The sequence below is a fragment of the Balearica regulorum genome, chromosome 3 (genome assembly GCF_011004875.1).
Source record: "Balearica regulorum gibbericeps isolate bBalReg1 chromosome 3, bBalReg1.pri, whole genome shotgun sequence".
Classification (NCBI taxonomy): Eukaryota; Metazoa; Chordata; class Aves; order Gruiformes; family Gruidae; genus Balearica; species Balearica regulorum.
In genome coordinates this window covers 56,196,353-56,222,059 of record NC_046186.1, presented here as the reverse complement: position 1 = coordinate 56,222,059, position 25,707 = coordinate 56,196,353, and positions in this window count along the sequence as shown.

Here is a 25,707-nt window from a genome sequence, read left to right as displayed (position 1 = left end):
CAGGGAGTGTAGTGACAGGACCAGGGGTAATGGGTTTAAGCTGAAGGAGGGTCGATTGAGATTAGATGTTAGAAAGAAATTCTTCCCTGTGAGGGTGGTGAGGCACTGGAACAGGTTGCCCAGAGAGGTTGTGGCTGCCCCATCCCTGGAAGTGTTCAAGGCCAGGTTGGATGAGGCTTTGGGCAACGTAGTCTAGTGGAGGGTGTCCCTGCCCATGGCAGGGGGGCTAGAACTAGATGATCTTTAAGGTCCTTCCAACCCAAACCATTCCATGGTTCTATGATTCTATGATCCGCAAAGCCCTCCACAAAGCTCTATAAATTATACCTTCTTACACTTTATTTTTAATTCTTTTAGATTACTTCTGTGTAAGCATAAGACCTGCTGTTTGCAACTTATTAAAGTCCAGTCTTCCCTCATATCCTCTAAAACAAAAGACCCACCATGAGACCAGGAAAAAACATCGTAACTACATAACTGCCATCTGTCCATTTTTTACACAACTCAATAACAAAGATCTGAAGAAGAGGAAGAGTTACAAAAGGAGATGCCTCTCTTCTGTGCTTTAACTGAAGCACTCCATCTTCAAACAATGGCTCTTCTCCACGTTACGGATGCCGTTATCCCATCTACTTGTGACATAAAAACTGCCTTCTCAACTCCTCTAGAGTCCCCCAGTTGTTTTGCAGAAACTGCTGGTGTTCTTGGACAGTTTCAGAACAACCTTCATCCATTTACTTTGAAGTTTTCTCATACCCTAGAGTGCCTTTGCATTTTGATATTTTCTGTTTTGTAGCTTTGACCACAGATACAGAGAGTGTTTTCATCTGCAAGACTAAGTCAAAAATAAGTTAAAAAACACATCAGGTTGCCCCTATAGAAACAACTTTATCTGAAAAACTGAAATAAATTATGGTGGTCTAAAAAAAGACTTTGGGAGGGGTTTTAGCCATGATTTTCTATCACTATTTTACTGAAATAATTTATTCCTATCCCTTGACACTGACAGAAGGACTATCTTCTATGCTTGTTTTCGGATGAAATTTGAAGGATAAGAAAAACACTTCAGATTATTTGCTGCAGTGAGTTCTCACCAACATAAGTGGCAGAGGTTTTAACCCACGTACTGCTTGAAACAGCATATCTTCTCTATTTCTAACCAATTTATGAGTGGCCACATGGCAAATGTAAAAAGGACAAAGGATCCCTATTCTACATCCAGAATACATTAGCTTGTCAGAGGTCCATTGTGATAGACAAATGATGCTTTGGGTGTTTTTCTCGCAAGTAAATCTGTATAACAGCATAGATACCAATAGACACTAAATGTGTTAAACTGTAAAATAATCCAGAAAGAGGATAAGCATTAAGAACTTTGTATTTGTGGTGCTTTAATTGCTGCTTCTTTTAGTTTATTGAACTGTCAAATTAGTTTAATTGACAATGACAAATATATTCTTCCAAGAATCAATTTGGACTCCCAAATATATTTCAAATGAATCTTCCCCTATATTACCAGTTTCACTTCACTTTATTTTTCAGTACTCATTTAGAATAACATTATATTTTATACTAGGTAATGCTTATGTATATTCTTTGTGCTTATTTTAAACCTACTGTAAGAACAAAACCATCTCTGCAACTCTAAAATTTGAATCATTTCAGGATACTAATTCCTGCCAATAGCAGAGGTATTTGCAAAAAACAAAGCATTATTTGCCCACCAATTATCATCAAGTTGATTTATTCCATTCCTCAGTTAACAAAAGAGAAGATAGAAGGTGATATCAAATGAAATCTGGACTTATGGATAGCCCTATATAAAACTATTATAAACCAGAATAATTGTCACTATTAATTCCAGTTTGGTTTCTAAATGAGAATAATTCAGATATAGATCTTGAAATTTTTCTGTAAGAATAGTCCCTAATTCAATATTTTTGTCAGCATATATAATGTGATCATGCCTCAGTAAATAAAAAGCTTTGCCCAGACCTATAGCTATTACAGCCAATTTATCATTAGCACTTTATTATTAATAATGGAAAGATATTGCAACCTTGCAATCCAAAACTGCTATGAAATATTTTGATCACCACTTGCAAGCAGGGTAGCCAAAATTTTAATGTACAACCCTCTCCTAATAAAGCAGGTAGTTACATATTTGCAATTGGAAGCCTTCAGGCTTAGGGATAAGAATAACCTTGTTTTCTTGAAGATATTCAAGAAATTGTTAAATTATAAATTAATGTTTCTCAGGGTTTTCTGTGGACATCATTTTAATGTGTCCCATGAATCTTCAGCTTTCATCACTTCATATACTATTTTTTTGAACAGAATTAGAGCGCTCTCATTACTAAGCAGTTATCTATGAAAGTAATACGTTTTCCCTTTGCACTATATGCTGGCATTTCCAAAATGCCTGCTTAGGGGCCAAAGTCTTTCACAGGTAGAGGACATGTATAAAAATTATAAAGGACAAACTGGATAAAAGTTGTCCTATGCCCTTCTAGTATCATCTCTCTTCTTAGCAATGGGCCTTCTTTCGTGTGATGAATATTATTCAAATTGCTGTTTGCAAACAGAAATAGCATAAGCTAAAGATAAAGATACCCATAGGTAAGGGATGCTGTTCAAACATTCACCTACCATTCACCTTTATTTGTGGTGAATTTGGAATGAACATGAGAAATTCCTTTTCACAGCTGACTACGAAAAAGATACTTCTAAATAAGCACTAAGAACTACAAGTTGCATGATGGCAACCTTGCTCAGACTTTTGCACATAGTGTAGTTGTGATTCATCAGAGGTTTGTTCATTAGGATTGTGTGTTTAATTCCAGTTTAGTATTTATACTGGTATGTCTTTTCCCTATATTTCTTCTATTCTAACTAGGTGAATAAGGGGCATATTTACAGGATGAACATTTGCAACTTAAATTATGTCAGCAGGGTATCCTTGCAGCAAAAACTTGCTGCATACTGGGTTGCATTAGCCAGCAGGTCCAGGGAAGCGATCCTTCCCCTCTATTCAGCACCTGTGAGACCACTTCTGGACTGTTGTGTCTGGTTTTGGGTTCACCAATACAAGACAGACATCAGCATACCAGAGCAAGTCCAGCAAAGGCCACCAGGTTGGTCAGGGAGCTAGAACACAAGATGGCCAAGGAGAGGCTGAGGGAGCTGGGCTTTTTCAGCATTAAGAGGAGAAGGCTTCAGAGAAGGATCTCATTGCTCTCTACAGCTACCTAATGAGAATGTGTAGACAAGACAAACTCAAGCTCTTCTGGAAGGTGCACAGCAACAAGATGAGAGACAATATGGACAAGATGGAACAAGGAAATTCCAAGTAGATAGCAAAATATTTCTATTTTTCATCACTAACAAGGATGATCAAACACTGGAACTTGCTGCTCAGAGAAATTAAGGAATCTCCATCCCCGGACATGTTCAGAACTTGACTGGACACAATCTTGAGCAACTTCATTTGGCTGGCCCAGCTTTGCACAGGGGTTTGACTAGACAATCCCCAGAGGTCCCTTACAACTTAGACTACTCTATGAGTCTATGAAGTGCGTGCTGCATTCATATATGCACCAAAGAGGACTCCGTCACTTTGTCACAGTTGTGTGAATGTGTTTAAATGGCTTCTGGACTGGATCTGGCACACATCTCATCATTTGGGCAAAGAGTCCCAGGTGCCCAGAAAATGAAGAAAGCTAGCAGGTAGCTGTCTGCTCCTGGCTGCATTGACAGGGTCTGCAGGGAACGAAGTATCAATTATGTTCTTGATTAAGAGATACAAACAGTCACTTCTACTTTAAAACATTACCTATGATGAAAAAGACATCAGCCTCTTGCCAGTCAACTGGTTTCATACCCCTGTGAAGTGTTACTGTACCTCCCCATGCTACTTGGTATGGCAGGCTCTTAGTCCCTACCTCTGCCCTGCACATGGTATCTGCACACGTTTCACTTTCCCATTACTCTGCATTTGAGTACCAGCTTGATCTCTCCTGCAGAAGATTTTTCTTTCTTGGGTCAGATGAATGCTATCTATAACTTCAGCCACCTGACACCAAGCTAAAGTTCCTCTACAGTCAGCGGAGAGCAAAAGGCCCCTCTGGAGGGTGATTCATCCATACTTTTCTTGGAAACAAGACTGGTACATTTCTGAACATATGCAAATCTCAGATATGTACTCTTTAGACACTACTTATGTCTTTAGCTATCTTCATTTGTAAAGCTTTCAGTGAGACACAGAACAGAAAAACCCAGACATTTTCGGAATGATTTAAAGTAATTTAGTTAGTGTGACCTGCAGAAGAAAGCACCAAGAGCAAGAAAAAAAGGAGCTTTACAAAACTGGTTTCATATATGTAAAAGGAGAGGAAAAACAGACTAGGAATTATTTTGATCTCTGAAACAAGTTACAATTTTGTAAATGAGGGCACCTTACACAAGTATGCCCTTACAAAAGGTACAGTATTTATGTAATACTCCAGTTACAAAGTCTCCTTCAAAGAGGAGAACTTGCTCCTTTTGCTCCTTTTCCAAAGCCCTGCACCAGTACCAGGAGTTTTCACAATTGTGACAAGGTAGTTTTGCCAGTCTTACAGATGAGGCTGCACAGCGACACGAAGAGCCTTTTATCACCACGTACAGTACTGAACCTCTCCTGGCTAAAGAAACCCACAGAGCTGTTGAGACAACAGCAAGTCTCAAAAGCTGTAAATGGAAGCTTCTATGTCTGCAAGGTGAAGCAACCAAGGTGTAAAAGAAAAATCAAACCTCTACATTTGAAGAATGCCAATGGAAATTTTACATGATGTTTGCTCTTTGCTATCTCACAGGTCTTCTGTTCTTCCTTCTGTCATCATCTCCAAAGATTCAAGTTGTGTCAATTAATTTCAGATCAAGACTAGGAGCGTGCCAACAGTCTGCAGCTCCTGCCGAGCCCTCGCTGCATGACGAGGAGCCCACTGATCCAGGAGCTGCTCCAGCAGCAGCGCTCCGGGCAGCTGACAGGCGTCAGCCCATACGGCAGGCGTGCAGGGCGGACTGGAAAGAGAAACGCTCATATCAATGTCAGCCAAGTCACCAGGGTGCCCAGGCATAACAAAAGAGGCATGTTAGAAACTGTACTGGCTAGACAAGTGTAAAGGAGCTTCTTTGAGGGATGACAGGAAACCAGCCTCCTTTGGAACTAAAGGACGAAAAGAGAATGTGCCTCTCATTCTCCTCTTGTGAGGAAGAGAGAAGATAAACTCATTACCTCGCATATTTGTCAACACATCTGTAAATAAAAGGCTACCATTAGCACTTTTCAACAGACATTTTCTGTGTGTCAAAACTGTTTAGGGTATGACTTGATATCCTCTCCTTCAGAGAGCATGCAACCAAGAAAAAGCTGCCTTTGATTTATTGAAGATGAACTACCAGTACTGTAAAAGGCAGAACAGGAATACACTTGTGCGTCTTAAGAGCAGGGCAGGATGAATATCACCTTCACATTTATGTATAAAGCTCAGTCTGCAGCCTTTCCTGTTTATTAGCCTGTCAACATTCACGCAGCCACAGTACATCTACACTGATATTTTTTGAGAAGTTTACCTGTGTGTTATTTACCCATGATTACATCAATTTAGACACAAAATGCTTCCCTGTCTGCATGAAGTGTATTGAGTTGGGAATTAGATTTTGGGAATAAATAGCATATGAAAAGGAGCATATGAAAAAAAAAGAGTCTTATTTTTAGATAAATGAATGACAGGGTGAGATTAACTGGATTTCAAGCACAGGAAGCAAGGGAAGAGTAAACTAGTGAGAGGCATGAGGATAAAAGCCCAGTGCCTGGCACCGCAGCACTTCCAAACTATGCCCAGCTCAGAATTCAGCTCTGGATGTCTGGGAGTGCCAGCAGGCTGAGCAGGCAGAGCTGTGCCAGGGCTGCACCAGAGCTGATGGAGCCATTGCCTTCAAATCACTGAACTTAGTCCTCAACCAAAAGCAAACAGGATAACCACATATATCCCAGTAGTTCCTCTGCAGAATCCATTAACAGGTATGCCACTGATGTCAGGGGGATGTAGCACACTGCAGCTGTTGGGCAGATAATGCCTGCAAGAATTCCCCAGGTCCCCCTTTTAATTGTTGTATGTGGGCTGTCTTAACCCCTGAGAGCTGATGCTGTAAGGCAGTGCTGTGCTAAGGATGCCACCGGTATCTCAGATACACCAATTTTCACCAGGCTGAGAGGTGTTGGAGCACCGTTGTGCTCCACCAGCTCCTACTTCCCATCACAATCTAACATCCAGAGTTATCCTACCCCGCAAAGCCATTCTCCTCAAAAGAGCAGGAGATGACTGTGGGTCCTAACATGTAAACAGCGTGGACAATGGAAACAGTCAGACCTAGTTCTTTGCATAAAGAGATACTTAAAACACTATTGTTTCATATTCATCGGCAAAGGAAACAGGAGAAAAAAAGAAAGAGAAGGGAAGGGAAGGGAAGGGAAGGGAAGGGAAGGGAAGGGAAGGGAAGGGAAGGGAAGGGAAGGGAAGGGAAGGGAAGGGAAGGGAAGGGAAGGGAAGGGGGAAAAAAGGAAAAGAAAGGAAAAAGAAAGAAAGAAGAAAAAGAAAAGAAAAAAGAAAAAAAGAAAAAAGAAAAAAGAAAAAAAAGAAAAAAGAAAAGATAAAAAAAAAAAATAAAAGATAAAATAAAAGAAAATAAAAGAAAAGAAAAGAGAAAATAATAGAAAAGAAAAGAAAAGAAAAGAAAAGAGAAGAGAAGAAAAGAAAATAAAAGAAAAGAAGAAAAGAAAAGAAAAGAAAAGAAAAGAAAAGAAAAGAGAAAAGAAAAGAAAAGAAAAGAAAAGAAAAGAAAAGAAAAGAAAAGAAAAGAAAAGAAAAGAAAAGAAAAGAAAAGAAAAGAAAAGAAAAGAAAAGAAAAGAAAAGAAAAGACAAGACTTGGTGCGAGACTGTCTTTCACACTGCTTATGTCCCAAAAACAAGGCTCTTCTTTCATATAGTTGTCAGAGGCTCTCAGTTACTAACTCAACTGAAATGAAATCATCTTCAGAAGCCAAGTGAGAAGCAGCTCACTGTGGAAGACAGCTGTTGGACGGCTTTGTTGTCACTACTGGCTTGTTTTTGTTTTCCACGCAGCACATTATGAAGTGCATATTACTAGCACCCAGGGTCCCCTGTGTCCTGTTCTGCCCTGCTGCTACTAGGAGCCATGTGGTCTCATTTTTGGTGCCTGCAGATGCAAGTATTTGCTCATTTTGGTGACTGCCAGCCTCCGTGCATTTCCCCATGGTGGGGGGCACAGGCTTGTCAGTGATGGCAGCACCTGCCAGGCTAAAAAGCCATTCACAGCAAGCATTAGAGGGGAAACAGTCAAGCGTGAGGAAGGCAGTTTGACTCTGCGGAACACGTCCCTCAGCAGATCTCTCCAGCTGTCCGTGTTACCCACAGGCAGGGTTACTGGCAGGCACAGTGACATCCTGCCCTCCTGCATCAACATTTCATGCAGTTCAAGCTCCTCATGGAGCTTAGGGGCAATTCTGGCAGAGCCAGACTCCACCACAGATCTGAGTTGCTTTCCCTTTCTAAATAACCACCATCAGGCTGCTACTGCATCTCACACCAAATGGCGCCGTGCTGCAAAAAAATGTTTCGCGACCCTGCCAAAAGCACAGCAGCCACTATTACTGTTAGCCTTCCTTCCCAGTGGTTTATATCTGCTGTTCCTTCAGGTAGGTAGAAGAAATAAATGCACTTTTAAATCTGGCAAACAACTAGGTGGCTCCAGTACAATTGTGGTTTCAATATATTTTTGAGGAGCCCAGCAGAGTTTGCCAAATGCTGAGATGAGCCAGCCAAATCTACCTCCCATGTTACTGCCCACAGTCCAGCACTCAGCTTTCCATCTCACCCCATTGTTCAGCAGGCAGGAAAATGAGCTAGCAGAGCACACAACACAGCAGAGCACCGAAGGGCAACAAGAAAAATCACACACACTTCTCCCTAGTGAGCAGTTTGAGTCTAAGCAAACTTCAATATGTGAAATCTCCTGGTGATAGGGAGCACTCTGCCCTCAAAGCTAGTCTCTGATATGCGATAGAGGCACCCTTGACTCAAACCAGGTAATTAGCTGTAGCAATAGAAAGTCTGCTAGAACAAGCCATCTTCAAGCAGGTTCCTCCATGGGGGTGTCAGGCTGGTGCGCAAAAGCCCTGGAGCAAGGGAAACCGAGACAGAGCTGTTTCCAAGCTGCCTCTGCTAGATGGTCTTCTGTGAAACCCTGTGGAAATTTGAAAACTGTTACCTGCCAGTAACAAATTGGCTCTCCTTGCAGGCACCAAATGTATCATATCGGGTGGCTCTAGCCCAAAGCATGGAAACTTGCTGTGTCAGCACATCTGGATTCGTGTTTTGGCAGGCAAGTGTAGGTTCTGGGGGAAATTAGCAATAATGGTGCTCAGCTTTAGACCATTTGAACTGAACACAGACATTCAGCCTAAATTAAGAGCATAACCCAAACTCATTATGGACAAAATAATCTTTCCCAAAGCTACCCCCACTATCTCCTTTTTCTGTGCAGAGTTTAATGCATACTGCCTGTCATAAATGCTTGCACCTCAAGAACACTTTCTATCCAGGTATCCTACTAGGTCTTCAACTCTCACAAAATTTGAATGTGTCTCTCCAGCTCCCAACTATGTGTCAATGCCATAGGGTTTTTTGCATAATGTATCTAACTTCTGGGTTTTTTCTGTTTCAAAAAATGCTGCTTATTTTACACTGCCAAAAAGAAAACCTCTTTTGCCTCGAACATGGCAATAATTTTCTGTCCAATCTTACCTACAAGACTTCACTGTTTGACCTCTCCAATCTTATCACCCTTCTCTTCAATTCTCCTTACTTTTCTGGCACACTGAGCATCACTCAATTACCTTAAACTCTCACAGCTCAGTTCCCCACCACCACCCTCCATGTACTGTGCCTCAGTCAGCACTGAACTACAGACTCCTGTTCTGCTTACAGCACGAACAGCCATCACAAAGTCCCTGCGAAATCTGCCTGCTACAAACACCTCCGTGCCTCCTCACACGTTGACCCTCCCACTTGGAAGGAGCATAAGACCTTGGAACAGGAAAGTACTAATAACCTGAGTTTCCTGTCCCTTGCTAAATCCCAATAACCTGCCATGTGCTCAAGGGGCACTTGCAGAACGGCAGAGTACCAGCAGCTCGTGGCTCATAATTCTGGTAATTCTGGCTCATGGCTTGTGCTGCTTCTTTTGTTGAAGTCTTATGCTATTGAAAGGGGATGGGCCAGATGGAGCCAGCACCTCAGCAAAAAATGCTGAAACAGAATCACAGATTGGTAGGGGCTGGAAGGGACCTCTGGAGATCATCTAGTCCAACCCCCCGGCTAAAGCAGGATCACCCAGAGTAGGTTGCACAGGATCACGTCCAGGGGCATTTTCCAGAGAAGGAGACTCCACAACCAATTAACTGAATTCAATTAACTGAATTCAATTAACTGAATGAGAGAGCAGTGCCAATTGCCCAGCGGGGAGCCCAGCCCTTTGCCTCCACCAGGCCTCCCTCCAGCGCAGTGTCAGCCCTGCTACCCACCTTGGAGCCCCTCTAGCTCACAGCACAAAACTCATCCAATGCAGTGACGAGGTGATTGCTCTGTCTGCTCCAACAGGCGTATTTCAGGCTGGCCACTGTCTCATATTTTACTCAGACAGGCTGTCTGCTACCAATTACGTATAACATCTTGAGCATGTGAAAGACAGTGTGACTGCAAGTGTAATGGGAATAAAAGTTTTGCAACTACTACAGAGAAACAAAGCTTTCAGAAATATGAAAAAATAGCATATAGACAAATAAAGCCTGTTAGTGAATATTTAATTCAAACAATAATACAATCACAAAGATACTATTAAAGGAAGATCCAGAAACAAATTTAACTCTCAAATTTAACTGTGAGCAGAGCCTCCATATTAAAAGGCCATATGCAGTTGCTAAATAGACAACTAGAGCATGAAGGATAACTCTCAGGGACATCTGTATTCGAAGCAAAAGCAAATATCACATACTGAACTGTGAAACAGCCATCTAACTAAGGCTGCTTACCAAAATAAGGGAAAATGTGGAAATTAGAAGAAAAAAAAATGTAATGGAAAATTTCTTGGCAGAAATTCTAATGACTTTCCACCCTATTTTTTTTCCTATCCTGAATGCCACATTTCCGGTATTAGATCTCTTCCGGGTTCTCTCTAACTTATCCAAAAATCTCAAGGGGAATTTGTGCAGAACTTAAAGACCCTAAAGTTTCCCGGATAAAAAGCTTCATTCAAAATTTTGCCATGCCTGACAGCAATAATCCAGATGACACCAAGAATGCAGCTTGTGCAGAAAGCATGGGGGTTTAATGTTTACTACTTTTCTCTCTCATTGATCTTCCAAATTTTTTTTTTAATATGTATTTTAAAGCTCTTTAAATTTTAAGTTTTCCTGATGGAACAGATAACCTGATCATGCTTGGCATCTCTATGCAATCGCTCTTTGTTCTGCTGTTTCTCAGTACTTTTATTCAAGTCCCTTCATCATCACAGAAGGCAGCTAATGAGTGGCATTAGAGTTTATAGCTCACAGACACAATTGAGAGCCATTTTTGTAGATTTTTGCTACTAGTCATTTTAAATAACTCAATTAACTCTCCAGCAATCAACACTCCAGCAAAGTTTTCTGTAGGCAAGCAAAATCTGACCTCTTTGTGCCAGCTCCTTGGATCACGTTCACGTCCTCAGGAACTGTCCCCACCTTTCTGTTTGCATTTCCCCACTTGTGAACAGCATGCACCTTGTATGACACTGAGAGCCTTCTCAGAAGATGGATTATGAGTGATAATAACAGGTAGACCATTAATAGTTACTGAGAAATAGCAGACTATATTTTAGAAAGGCTTTGCTCCTCTATTGGTCTGCAAGGACTGCAGCCAGGATTTTAGCATCCTTACCTGATGACTGACAAGTCTTCCTGATGATCTTCAAAGAACAGAAGAAATATAGATGTTATAGTATTGTGTCTTAGGACAAAAGGCTAAAAACAGTGTTACAGAATATAGGTTTAATTGGTATGGATTTGTGGTATTTGCAGAACACTTAAGGAAGCCAGAGATTTCCCTAGGGATATAAGACAACCTGAGGTTTTGGGTTTGTTTATTCAAGGGAGTTTAAGTTATCTTACAAGCATAGCCAACAATATTCCAGAAATGTCCACTGAGGTGTCTATTAAGGGTAGGTGAAATTTTTCCAGCAAAACTATATTTCAACTAAAAATGAAGTTTTCACCTAAAGACAACATTTGTTAAACACGTCCCTGTTGCCAAAAACACTGAGAAGACCTCACACTCTGAAATGAACAAGCAGCTTTCTGCAGTGTTTCATTAAGGTTCAGTTCAATGTTAAACATACCCTGGTGAACAGCTGCGGTGCTGGATATGCCCACCCTGCAGACAGATCCACCCTCTAACTGGTGCTTCTCTGTCAGCTACCTTCAGCAGCCGCGCAACCCCCCCAGTGCCTGGTGATGGCCAGTAAAGGAGAACAGTCATAATAAATGAAGTCTTATGATGGAACAAGGCTCTGAGAAGGAAGCGAAAGCTTAAAGCTCCTGGAATGCAGCTTTTATAGCATTTTAAACACAGGTCAATGTTGAGATCACCTGAACAAAAAGCTCTGAGCAAGTTCAAGTGTCCAAATGTACCAGTTAAATTAGGTGGCCAAACTAGTTGATTATAATTTCTCAAAACAGAAATGGCTACAAAATAAAAGTTATTTTCAGCAATATCTCATCCAAAATTTTACACAGTCATTACATATGTGCTAGCTGTAAATGAAGTATTAAATTCAGCTCTTTCAGTAGGTGCTAGAGATACAACCCGCCTAACAGATCTTATTACTGTTGGTCCTCAGCCCGATTAGACCAGTGTGCCAAACTAAGGCCTTATTTCCTCACAAATTCTGCAGTGTGGACTTTGGTACTCTTTTGAAAATATGACCCTGAAATAACAGTTGAAAACCTAGCTTTGAATCTTTTGAAACATGTTGCCTTACAAGACTCAGATTTTACAGTAAATTTCATGTATACAACAGCTTTACAATAAATATTTCATAATAATTTTCTACCAGTCCAGACATAAACTAGAAAGAGACACATGGGCTGGATCATGTGCGAATAAAGGAATTTCTGTCAGTGGTTCAACTTTACTGAGTTGAGTCATAAATCTCCAAAATTATGGACACCATTGTAAGTCTTTCTACTGCATCTTTACACTAAGCTTTAAATAGTGCTCTTTTCATAGCTACTATGACTTTTTTGCTACCAACTCTATGGTCAAAACAACACCAGTGCATAATTTAAAATGTTTTGATATGAATCCGAGGCTGGGAATAAATTTGATTGGAGTACACAGGGGGTTTTTTTTTAGCATCAGGTGATTAACTTTATGGACAAGTCTTCAGGTATGTCAGAAACAGGCAAACATTTTGAAGTATTACTTTAAAGACATAATTACAATAACCACCACTCTTCCACTGAATCCAAATCAGAAAAAATCCAGCTTGCTGTTGCTGTGTAATTGCTAGATTGTGTTTCCTGCTGGCTTCAGCAGGTTTTCATCATTTAAACTATTTGTTAATAGTTTAAGAAATGCAGTGATTCTTTTCCATGGCATGATCCAAGTAAAAACTGCATGAGCTCTTTGGAAAGAAAAATATATGTTAGCAAGTAAGGTCTCAAATGTAACAGAACACTTAGAAACAGCAGAGAAACATTGCGTTAGTATTCTTTCTTAGTCAGTGTTAAAGAAAAAAAATTAACAGAATGGATTAATGAGGATGTACTAAGCTATAAATACTAGGCATCAGCCCACGTTTCACTTGGGGGATCGAATGTTTTCCTTTGTTTACAATTCTGCCTTCTCATTTACCTGCAATAATGTTGGTACCAAACCACCAATTCCAGTTGTTAACAGCTGACAGAAAGCTGTTTATGATCAGTGACTCATTTTTTTAATTTTCTTTTATTTTTTTCAAGATTCAAGGAACTTCTGTATTAGTCAAAGAATAAAAATCAGTTTATTTCTATGGCTTTCTCTGCTAAGATTTCTTTTCCTCAAATAAGATTGAAAAAATGGCTTGTAGATACTCAGTTATTGCTTTTTTTTTTTTTTCCTAATGCATCATATTACACTGGATTATAGGGGGTATCACTCAAATTAAATTTACTCCTGAGAGATGCAATAACTTTCCATCAAACCACAGGTACTCAGCGTCCTTCAGGAACGGGCCTATAATGCAGAATGAATGAATGAGGGTGAGCACAAGCACTGTAAGACTACAGATCCGATCAGCTGAGGAAGAACAAATTACCATTGCTGGATGTGAATAGTTACATTCTTAGAAAAACTATTTTGATTAGCTCACAAATTATGTGTGATCCCAGGAAAAAAAAAATTTCTGAGAATGCAGTTCCTTAGAAATGGTCCTGTGATGAAATGATGTCTGCTTTCCAGATCGAGATTCAAATGGCCCACATTCAGAAATGCCCGAGTACTGGCTTAATGTTATTATACTAGGCATCAAGAATAATAAATAATTAGGAAATAATCCTTAGCAAAATGTACATAGCTTTCCAGTTAGGCGGCTTTCAAGCTTCTACTGACTGGCTGCCTCTCACCCACTATATCTAAACATGGGGAAAGCTGGTAAGTAGGAAAAGTGGAGAGCTGCGAAAAGCCAGAGTGCAGAACCCACACCAGGAGAGAAATCCATTGTAATTAAATGTGCCTGCACATGGACTAAATCTCTTCCCACCAAACATTCAAATCACCTGTTTTCGGGGTCCTTCCAAGAGCAGGATGCATTTTAGAGCCATTCCTACCTCTGACCCCAAGATGCTCTTCAATGAAGAAAGAAATTTAGGATATTAAAAGCTTCTAATAGTGCTGTCCGTTGTGGTTTAACCCAGCTGGCAACTAAGCCCCACGCAGCCACTCACTCACTCCCCCCCCCATCGGGATGGGGGAGAGAATCAGAAGGGTAAAAGTGAGAAAACTCATGGGTTGAGATAAAGACAGTTTAATAGGTAAAGCAAAAGCCGAGCACGCAAGCAAAGCAAACCAAGGAATTCATTCCCCACTTCCCCTGGGCAGGCAGGTGTTCAGCCATCTCCAGGAAATCAGGGCTCCAGCACACGTAATGGTGACTTGGGAAGACAAACGCCATCACTCCCAATGTCCCCTCCTTCCTTCTTCTTTCCCCAGATATATCTGCTGAGCGTGACATATGGTGTGGGATATTCTTTTGGTCAGTTGGGGTCCGCTGTCCCAGCTGTGTCCCCTCCCAACTCCTTGAGCACCCCCAGCCCCCTCGCTGGTGGGGTGGTGTGAGAAGCAGTAAAGGCCTTGGCTCTGTGTGAGCACTGCCTAGCAGTAACGAAAACATCTCTGTGTTATCAACAGTTTTCAGCACAAATCCAAAACAGAGCGCCATGTCAGCTACTATGAAGAAAATTAACTCTATCCCAGCCAAAACCAACACACTGTCTTAGAGCCCACCCCACCTAAAGGGCCTGCTTAACATTTAAATTGAAAGGGCCTCTTATTTATTAAGATGCTTATCATTCATGAGTTTGTCTCAGCCAGTCACATATATAGAAGAAATTAAAGCAACTATGAAAGTTTCAGCTGCAGGAGCTGTGGAGAAATAGCACGCTTTGAAGTAGCTGTTTTCTAAAATTGAGACAAGATAATTGTGAGGACTTTTTCTGCTTTGAGGAAATGAAGGTGTTTTCAGAAAACTTTTCATCCCAAGCTAATACTTAATTGCTCATAAAAACATATGCTCAGTGATGCTATATTAGATGCTTTATAGTTTATGCTCAGACTCTGGTTTTGGTTGGTGTCTTAACAGCTTGTGAAAATCAACATTTTTATAGGGACTGGACCATTATGAACCTTCATATTTGTCCTCTGAAAAGAAAAAAAGATCACCATGTCTTGCATCTAAAATATAATTGCTTAAAGAAAACATCATGTCGTGATATAAACCACAATGTCTGCAAAATGGAGAATTTCAAGGAAATACAGGAGGTGTCCACAATCTACTGAGGCCCATTCTTTTAGTGCTGCTTTGTCACACAGGAAAGTATATATCACTCCTTTGAATGACCCCAATGTTTTTGACTTGAGCCTTGTGCCTGGTGGGATATTTTAACTTTTGTTATTCTCAGCTTCAAAAATTACTTCCTAAATTCTTGTTTGTATCTGTTGATACAATTACATCAATTTACATCATCTGTCCTGGGTGGAAAAAACAGTTCTGATTGGTGTTCTGTGCCAATTAAATTTTTATTGGCTTGTATTATATATTTGACTACTGCTTTTCTAAACTCTACTGATTTTTTTTAGGTCATTTTAGCCCTAAAATCAATTTCCTTCCCCTGAAAAATGAAAAGAAAAACCCTACAGTCCATGTAGCAACAAATTTATAGATCTAAACATGAGTCAGCAAAAGATAGCCTTAAGAATTACTATTTATTCTTTAGACTAGATGTGGCCTAAAAATTCTAATAAGAATTTATATACTTACTTTTTAGAAGGGCTGTGATCCATATTCCTGGTGCTACAAACATTAGGAGCCTTGCAGAAATTTGTATATATGAATAATTTTATATGCAAGAGTATGTTCTGTAAAGTTAATAGAGCTACTCAGGAATGTAAATTTAGTTCTATGCATCAATGGTTGCAGGCCAGGAAGATAATGCTACATATTCCAGTCCGTATAATGACAACTTGCTCATCTAGCATATACTGTATACTTCAGTATAATATATCTGAGTTACTTCTAATAAGAAAAAAGGTTTTGAATCATAATTAGTCAGCACAAAATTAACAAGTGTTACAAGAAGGCACTAGTTTCTGTTGCTCTGAATTTGGTGCTTGATTATATCATAATACAGTTGCTGCCTCAACAGAGACTTAGATTTTTATCTAACTAGTTTCTCTAAAAACAAGCACAACTCGCCTCCCTACAGTAAATCCTGGAAAATTCAGCAGGAAGCACACACAATGAGCTTCTGGAAGACAGAAATGATCTCTTAATATACATCTGAGGACCTATGAGTGCAAGAAAGCTACCTATTAATGGAGTCTACAGTACAAATAATAAGCAATAAAAAGGAAAAAAAAATGATAGCTATATAAGTTGCTCATGAAACAAAACAATTTAAGTGAGAATTATTTCTCATTGTACATACAGGGATATAATTTTTTCTCTATATCTATATACATATATAGAGTCAGATATATAAATATTTTCTCTTTAAAATACCATCTTGCATTAAATTCTGTGTGTAAAGTCCAAGGCAATTCACTTTCTGCAAGGTTAACATTTTATACCTCAATTCATGGTACCCATTTCTGCATTTAATGAGCAAAGCTCACGGAGCTAAAAATATCTCCTTTCATTGCTTATTAACTCCATTTAGCTACAACCCGAGCACCCTCAGATTCCAGTGCAGACAAAGGGTATAGCTATTGAGCCCCTCCGGGAGGGGAACATGAGGCTTGATTCTTCCTGAAGGTAGGTATGTATGTATATGCCTAATATGTGCCATGCATGTAAAATATGTCTTCTACTGACTTTTCTCAAACTTGTGGATATTCAGTATGAAGAAATCTGATGCTTACACGCTATTCAGTGTAAGGAATCAGGTTTGTGCCTGCACACCTATTAGCTCAAATAGGTTTTGTGCATGCCTCTGCTGATCTAATTGATTGGGTTTGGGGTTTTTTTTATAAGCTATCTTGCTAGCAGTTGAATACTATGTTATTTATGTCCCAGGAGAATGTTATACCAATTTAGCTGAGTGTTGTTTTAAAGTTAAAGTGATGAGGGAAATCCAGTAGCCTTAACCTTTATTGCAACCCTCATTTAATTTCAGCTGCCTGGGGTTACGTGAAAGTAGAGATTATAAAATGTAGAAATGATCTTATAGACTCTAAAGTAGCATGACTTTTGTAATTAAAGTGATATTACTGTGCACTGATCCAACTTTGTTTTAAACTCCAGAATAGCCTATCAGTTTACAAGACCCACTCCTTTTGCGCTTTTGGTACACAGGCAGAAATATTTCTGCAGTTTGCCAGGTTTTTCAGGTGAGGCTGAGGAACACCTGCAATGCACTGGTTTTGTAGCCTTAGCAAATGGTTACTGTTGGTAAGATGTGCAACATATGCCTTTTTAAACATTCATTCCTCAGTTTCAGGTTTCTGGAAACGCTGCAAATTTTACTCACCAGCCCACAGACCAAATCCTGCCTCATGAGCAATAGGTACACACAGTCAAGCAGCATGAATCTGCCAGAGGTGCAAAGAATGAGTCAGCTTTTTTGGAGCCAAGCCATAATACTGGATTCCAAGACTTAGGTTATGCTACACCGTGCCATATTCCTTGATTTAAGCCACTGTCATAACATTTGCCCACACACAATGCTTCCAGCACATTCATCACTCAGCCAGCCCGTCACTCAACACATTTCTCAGTGAGCTTTCCTGATGAACGATATCCTTCTCTTCTAATAATATTTCGTTATTCACATTGTAAGTATATCCATTGCTGGGCATACAGAAATTACTACTGCTGGCCCATTTCATTCCTACTTGTTTAAGAAATGTCAGAAGCAAACCTCAAGTACAGCTGACTAGGAAAGAGTTTCTGCAAGAGACACAAAGAGTCTTTAGAATCTCCAGCCAGCTGTAAAGGGTAAAACATTATTTACTCGACTGAGTAGCGTTTCTGCCAATTATGAGTGTGCTACAGTCAAATGTCAACAGCTACAGTTGTATAAGTTTTATTTTAACTAAATTAATAGATAAATGTAGCTAAAGGTATTGAAGGCTAATCTTTTCCACTGCACCAGTGGGAGGAGGGAAAACAGTGCAGACTGATACAGGAAAGACAGCACAAAACAGTAATGACACTATTTAGTGGGAACTCGTTTGGAAAATGCAAAAATGGGCAGCACGCATCAATGCTAATTTAAACACTTTCAGGTCAAAGGACTCAAGAGGTTGTGGACATCCATGCTAGGAAGCTTTGCAGAGCCATGGCCCCTGGGAACATCTACTGGCACTGTTGGAAAGAGCCCCACACGCAGAGGACACCATTTTAAGTCACTTTCAAGCTCAATAGCCCTCCTGTGGGGATACAAGCCAAAGACCTATCAGAGCTGGGTATGTTTCTTCCTATAGAGCATTGCCCTCTGCTGCACAGATATACCTTGTGTACCATTTGATAAATCATCTCTGAGCTGTTGTTCTCCATCCCTTGTGGACTGCAAGACACGGGTATCCCAAAAGGCTTTTGGAAGGATAAATGCAGTAAAGATAATGTTATCACTTAGATATTGGGAAGCAGAACACACATAGGTATCTTTCATAAATTTGTGTCTAAAGGACAACTTTTGGTTTAGATGAGGTTATTTTCTTCTTTGCAACCCTTATGTTGAGGACTGTCCTTCCCCCTTAGGGAGCTTTACACACTTCTTAGGAGCAATTTGGAGCAAGACAGACCCTTCATTCTCAGTTTATCTCTCTGTGGAGTCATGTATCTTAGTCAGATTCAGTCTGTTCAGACAAGACACCAGTACAATCTCCAGGCAAGAGATGCTGCCAACGCTGCCTGCAAGCCAAACTTCATGGCTGGCAGCACAGGGTGAGTAGGAGGTAAGTCAGAAGGAGACATAAGTGAATTCTCATAAGGCTGCAACACAGCTTCTGCTTAAGAAAGCCTTTTCACCTCCCCACCTTGCTTAGCATCTCAGCTCTGAGTTATGTTGCCACGACAGAATGTATGGCTTGTTCAAGATGCTCTTTCCTCACTTTGTATCTTTCAAGCAACAGGGTTGGAGATGACCGTAATTATTCACCAGAGCAAGTGTTTCGCACATTTAGGGCTGGCTGTGAATACTTTTCAACTTCTTGTGAATATGTCATTCTGATTTCCTCTAGAAAAGCCTGTTAACTGTAAACACAGTTTGTAAATGTGTATTGCATGCACAGGCATACTACAGAAGGAATGAAAGACAGCACAAGAGCTAATGACCTTTAGGATAAAAATAATTTATAGAAATGTGAACTACCATTTAAGCAACACTATCTTAATCCATTTCATTAATAGCTAAGAAAATCCGACAACCATCTTAAGCTCCAACTCTCTCCCCTTGATTATTAAGGCCACTAGACCTTCCCATTTCCCAGTTTACAAGGGAGATGCCGGTGCCCTAGCATCCTGACACAAGCCCCTGTTGAATGTACTTTTAAAACAAAGTGCTGAGACTCCCACCAGCCCCAGCTCCATGTCTTTCACAGTACCTCACCAGCTCCCACGCCGGACTCTTGGCCGCTCAGCAGAGCACGATATTGCCTGCCCATACTGAGCTGGGGAACGGACAGAAGGAGAAGCAAACCACCAGCAGCCTCTCTTCTGTGAATATCCCAGTTAGAGTCCCTATGGACGGCCTGCATCTCCTCAGAGGTTTCATCTGAACACTGGATATGGCAAGGGGCAAGGCATAACAAGAGAGGAGTAGAAATAATTCTGGGAGGAAGCCAGAAGTCTAAGAATAAAGACTATGCAATAGAAAACTGAAGGCAAGAAAATATTAATGAAATATAAAGCAAGTTTCTCATGCACCAACGAGTCACTGTTCAATTATGTCATTGTAATTCATGGCGATAAAACCATTGTTGTCCCCATTACAAAAAGTCAACCACAAAAATTTAAAAAATGTAACATTGAATTCTTTAGTCTAAAGATGCAGTCATGTAGATAGATACCAGTAAAGACTAGAAGGTCATAGGATGAAGTAAGAACAACAAAGATCCAAGATGAACTATCCATGACAAATAGGTTTGAATGCAAAAGGTGCCCAAAGAAGAGGAGAAATACAGGATGATGATTGCTTTCACTTGGACTTTCACCCAGAAGCAGCCACTGCACTGCCCTCTGCACTGAGACTGTCCTGTAGAAACACTTACATATTGTAAACTTTGCTCAAGAAAGTCAGTGGTCCTAAGACATATGAATGGAGAGCAAGCCTTCATGCAATGCATGAGGAGTGTCTTCAGGCTCTTTCTATAGCCCAGAGAGAATGGGGGTGCAGCTCTTCTGTTGCGGGTGAGAACTTTTGTGTCCCTTGCAGAAAACTAAGGAAGGAAAAGATGAAAACTCTCAGTATATTCAAATAAAAAGGTTGAATGATGTAGCATCTACTCACTGCCCCATAGCAGGGATCAGCCAGTCCTTTCTGCCTTTTTTACCAAGCTCTGGCTGACAGGGCATCTTGGACTGCACATACCAGGAGTGTGGTTCTGCTCACCCAGAAAGTCCCCATTCAATCTCAAATCTACAAAATTCTCATAGCCTTCTTCTTCTGTATGCCCTGTATCATCTCCTGCTAAAGCTCTGCTTTACATAAATACACTGCTATGAGCAATTGAATTTAGAAAGTGCCTATATAACCCCCCAAAGATTTTACTTAAGACAAAATCATTAGCTTACTGAAAGTGTTAGAGGTGACCTCTGGCATAAAAAGTAATGTGGCAGTAAAGGGGTTAGTATCTAAAGATACATTCAAATCCAATGCATGATAATAATTTAGAAATTGGCAATCGTTTTCCAAACCGCCTGTGCAGAATACAGTTATTATTCCTGTGACTATCTCTTTAAGGAGATGAGTTACAGAAGTACAAGATCTCTTGAGAGAAGCTGTAATAAATCTTTACTGACTTGTCTTTTAAGCAGGAAGAAAAATCCATCTATGAAAAGGCTTCAAGGCAAAATGTTACCCAAGTTTTTAAAATCAAACTTTTTATATGTTAGAAGAGATATAAAGTTGTCTGAAGGTGCTTGATGTTACTTGTTCTGAGCAGTGGAAGTAGTGATGCTACTCCAGGGGAAACATCTTCCACTCTGGCACTGTTGATCTTAAAATGTAATGTAGTATAAATACACAAAGTCGTGTCAATCAGACAGGTACTACACCATGATATAAATTACACACTCATGAGACATACAGAGTAGTGCTGTGTAGGCATTGAAAAGAGAATCTGATCAGCAGTATCTGATTTGCAATAGATAAGTTCAATTCATTATGACCCCTGTTTCGGGACTGAGGTGTCAGCCTCTGCACTGAGCCCCTGAAAGAGAGCAAGGTTTTCCTGTTTTGGTTTGCTTTATGTTGTTATACTGAGCTCTTTTGTTGTTACAGCAAGCTTTTTTTGTTGTTACAGAAAGCTCTTTGGGGTTTTGTTTTATAACCAGTTCCTTCAACCTTCAAGAACAAAGACAATTTTTCTGCTGAAACACATGATCAACTTTTACATTGCAAAATAGAACATTCAAGATTTACTGCATTTGTTTCTAAATCTCTTCCAGTAAATAATCTGGAGAACTTTGATCTCTGACAGGTGTGTTGTTTTTGCTAATAAAAAAGCCAAACTGTGGAAGCAAAATACACAGCAGCTGAGATTCCAAGACTCCATAGATGTTTAAATATAGCTGTCATCACTGAAAATTATCTCCAAAAATTGTAGGTACCTCTATAGGAACTACTAGAAACTTTGTGTCCAGAACAGGAGTTGAAATACACACGGAAAATCCTCCAGTACAAAGGAAATGTGACAAAAGCTGTTTTCTAGCCACACATAAAATCCATAGCCAAAATACTAAAATACTTTCCCACTGATCACATGGAAACTAAGCCTTTTATTAATTTACCTGTAGCACTGACAGCCCCCAGATGGAATTTTCCACTTCATAACAGCAGGGTTATACAAAGAACTGATATAAATTCGTCCTAGAAAACAAAACAACACTGCAGCTTTCCAGTAAACAGAGATGAAAGGCCAGATTCTGATCCCAGGCGGGTGACGCTGGCATGCACAGTGGCAGGTTTCTGAAGAGCACAATCGCATCTGCTAGGTAGTGGAGAGAGGTTTGTGTCAAAATGGCCAACAACACTCAAGGTCCCAAGTGAACCACCTACCAAGAAAGCTGTACTTACAGCTCCAGCTTGCTAGAAGATGTGACTTCACTGCCATTTCAGAGAAGAAGCCAGGGACACAGAAAAGGATCTCTGCTTCCTTAGAGGTGAAGACTGATGAATTTAGGCAAGGGACAGACCTGCAAGATGACTTTCTATGAGATTAAGAAACTCAACTCATGATTCATTCCATCCCTGACTAATGGCCAGGTGCCTTACTATGCTGAATAAGATTTTGGTCTGCATCAAGTTGAATACTTGCCCAAGCCAAGTTTTTTTCCAACAACAAGTATAAGTCATCCTGAGGAAATTATGACTCTACATTGGTAATTTAATAGACTCATCTCAGTGAAAACTCAGAATCTTTCAAGCTTCTTGCTCAGTTCGTCCTGTGCTTTTGAGTTCACAAAATTGGGTAGAAAAATAATGGACGAGTGGGGAACTGTAAATACTTTCAAATGTTAAGTCATTAAAAGTCATTGGAGTAAAAACATATCAAGCACGCAATTCAATAAAGACAAGTACAAACCATTGTTCTAACACAGGAACAATCAGGTGCATAATTATGAAATAGAGAATAGCCATCTAAACAGAAACACTGTCAAAAAGGACCCACAGAATTAAAAGGTTCAGGAACTGCCCAGAGCCAACAGTATCATTTCACTACCCTGTCAGGCCACTTACTTGTAAAATGGAGCTTCTTTCATGTAAGCCTCCCACACACCTCAGAAAGGCTACAGCTCAGCCAACACATCATTGTGCCCTTTTGGCTACCAAATCTCAAGAAAGAAACTAACCAGAAAGTGTCCAAAGAGAAAAACAGAACAAAACAAACAAACAAGTAAAAATCAAAGGTGGAGAAAATAGATCCCCAAAGACAAATGGGAAAAGCTGAAGTTCAGTTTACTGAGTCAGGGATTAAAAAAGACATGGTAACAATTTTCAGGTCTTTAAAAGATAAATGCATTTTGTGTTCACTGGTGAAAGGAAAATAAGTAATGGGTTTAAATGAAGAAAAGAAGATATAAGGTAAACACAAGGAGAAAAAAAATCTCTATAATTAGAAGGATAATTAGGCACAGAATAGAGGAGCATTTAGGAAGGTGATCGACTGGGATGCTTTTAAGAACAGAGTATGCAAACATCTATAAGAAAGGCCCTCAGTATAACTGAATGTCTCAACAGAAGGGTGGACCACAGGACCTCTCAAGGACCCTTCTAGCCATATTTACCATGATTACACTATTTTACAATTTGAGCACAAAGCTTTCACATTTGTAATATAGTAGACACATTGAAGATATGTAATTGTTACACCTAGAGAAGGATCATACACCCCTATTCTTGGAAAGTTTAGCTGTCATTTGGGAGAAATGTGACAGGCAAATAGATTTTTTCTCAAAGTGAGTGGAAGCAGTGGTTGCTACTGCCCATAAAGCCACCTACACATAACACCAGTCACAAACTGAGCTACGTGGAGGAAGAAACAGGCATATTCTCTGCGGACACACTGCAGACTCAGAGATCTGACTGCTGTTTGCGAAACACATTGGCGTTACACAACCAAAGCCTAAAATGCCAGATGCATAAACACAGAGGGTGGCAGGAGGTCTGACAGGCAGAGACGCATTTATGAAGTCCAGAAACAAAATTAAGAGGACTTTTTAACAGAAAGCAGGCTGTAAAAGAGACAGAGAGACAGGGAGACAGAGAAGAAGGAGAAAAAAAAAAAAAAAAAAAAAAGAAAAAGAAAAAGGAAAGCTTGGATTATCAAGCAAGGAAACTATTTTCTGATACCCAGTTCTGTATTAGGAGGATCAGGGTTTTGTAAATTCTGGTTCGATCGAGAAATCACCTGACTTTCCCTTCCCCTTACAAACAAAAACAATGTTCAAGAGGCCAAGCACAGCCAAAGCAGTTGTGTCAAAAGCAGTTAGATAATAAATGTGAAAATGGGCACCTGGCTGCAAAGCTGACATTGGTGCAAAGCTCTCCATTTTTCTTGGAAGTAAAACACATGATTTTAAGGAAAACAGGAGCTCTTTATTTAGCCCCAATTCATCCAGGTTATGAAGATCATTATTAGTTTAACTGAATGTAAACATACATTTAAAATTAGACCTATACTTATATTTTTTACTCAGTCCTTATGTAACGGGTGAAAAAGGGCTTGGAAATATATCTTAGCCTCACAAAAGTTCTATTTATCTGTTGGCAATCTGATTTTTTAAGGTCTCAGACAATGTAGTAGGCTCATATTAAAATTCTTTGCTAAATCAGTTCTATTTGTGCATTGGCAATTCACTTCTGAAGGGTTAAGTTACTATATAAATCCGCAAAGGCTTCATTGCATTATTCTGAAATAAAAGAGACACTGACAGAAGAAAAAAAAAAAAACAAACCTGAGGTGCGGGAAGAGAACATTTGTACAAAGAGTAATGTGTTCATCACAACTTTTAATCTCATTTTCTGATATTTGAGACAGTTTGAACAAGTGATTTCCTTTCCTATGACCCAGCTTCTCCTCCTGTTAATCCTTCTTCAAAAATATAATGCTTTCTCATGGCAGTTCAGCTCCCTGACATGCGAAGGAACATAAATGTTACAATCTCATCATTAAGACTAGACTGAAAGAGCAACAGCAGTAAAAACGAGCTATGGAGAGAAGAAAACTCCTATTTAAAAAAAAATAAAAATTGGACAACTGAAAATCCTGGGTATCTCCATTTTCTCTTTAGCAAATAACAATTCAAATATAACTAATTTATTCCAATGCAATACAGAACCACTTAGTGTGAATCAATAGGGCTATTCTCAATTTACATCAGATCAGAATTTAGCTTTTATGTCTCCATTTATTTTTCCTAGGTATTAGTAATGGCCCCTGTTGCACATATTTGGGTATATCTCATCCATTTTACCAGATTAGGAATTTAAGGAGAAACAAAGGTTTGAGGAGGAAAACACTTTTTTAAAAGTTGAGTCTTGGGTGTTCAAAAGGAAGAAGGATTTTTTTTGTTTGTGTGGTTCCTAAAGATGACTTTTACCATTAGGCAGTACACCCATCTTTCCTAAAAGCACTTCCCTTGAGGGTGAAGCTATGGTCCTGCCATCATTCCCCACATTCCCTCATCATAATTCCAGAAAGACCATTTTCAAATTATCCAACAGCAGCAACAGCACAGTGGGCAAAGCGTACCACGTCAGAATGTGAGCCTTACCGGTGTCTGGAAGTTAGTTATGACAACAGTCAGTACAATGTGGAGAGCGAGAGGCCAGAATAAAATTTAGGATGGAAAACTGACTAGGAAGAGCTGGGTGAAATGTTGGTAGGACCAGATAGAAGGGAGTAATGAGGACAAATCATAAGCAGTGCTGCTCAGAGGACGTGAAGGAGTAGGAAAAGGAGAAAGTACTTCACAGTGAAGACTGGGAGGGAGTAAGTCCAGCATCCCATCCCATGTTCTAATACAGTGGGGAAAGCTAAGAAAAGAGGTGTAAGAGCAATTGGGTAACCTTCCGAAAAACAGAGTTCGGATCTCAGACCCACAAAGTAGCAGACAGGAGATGATAG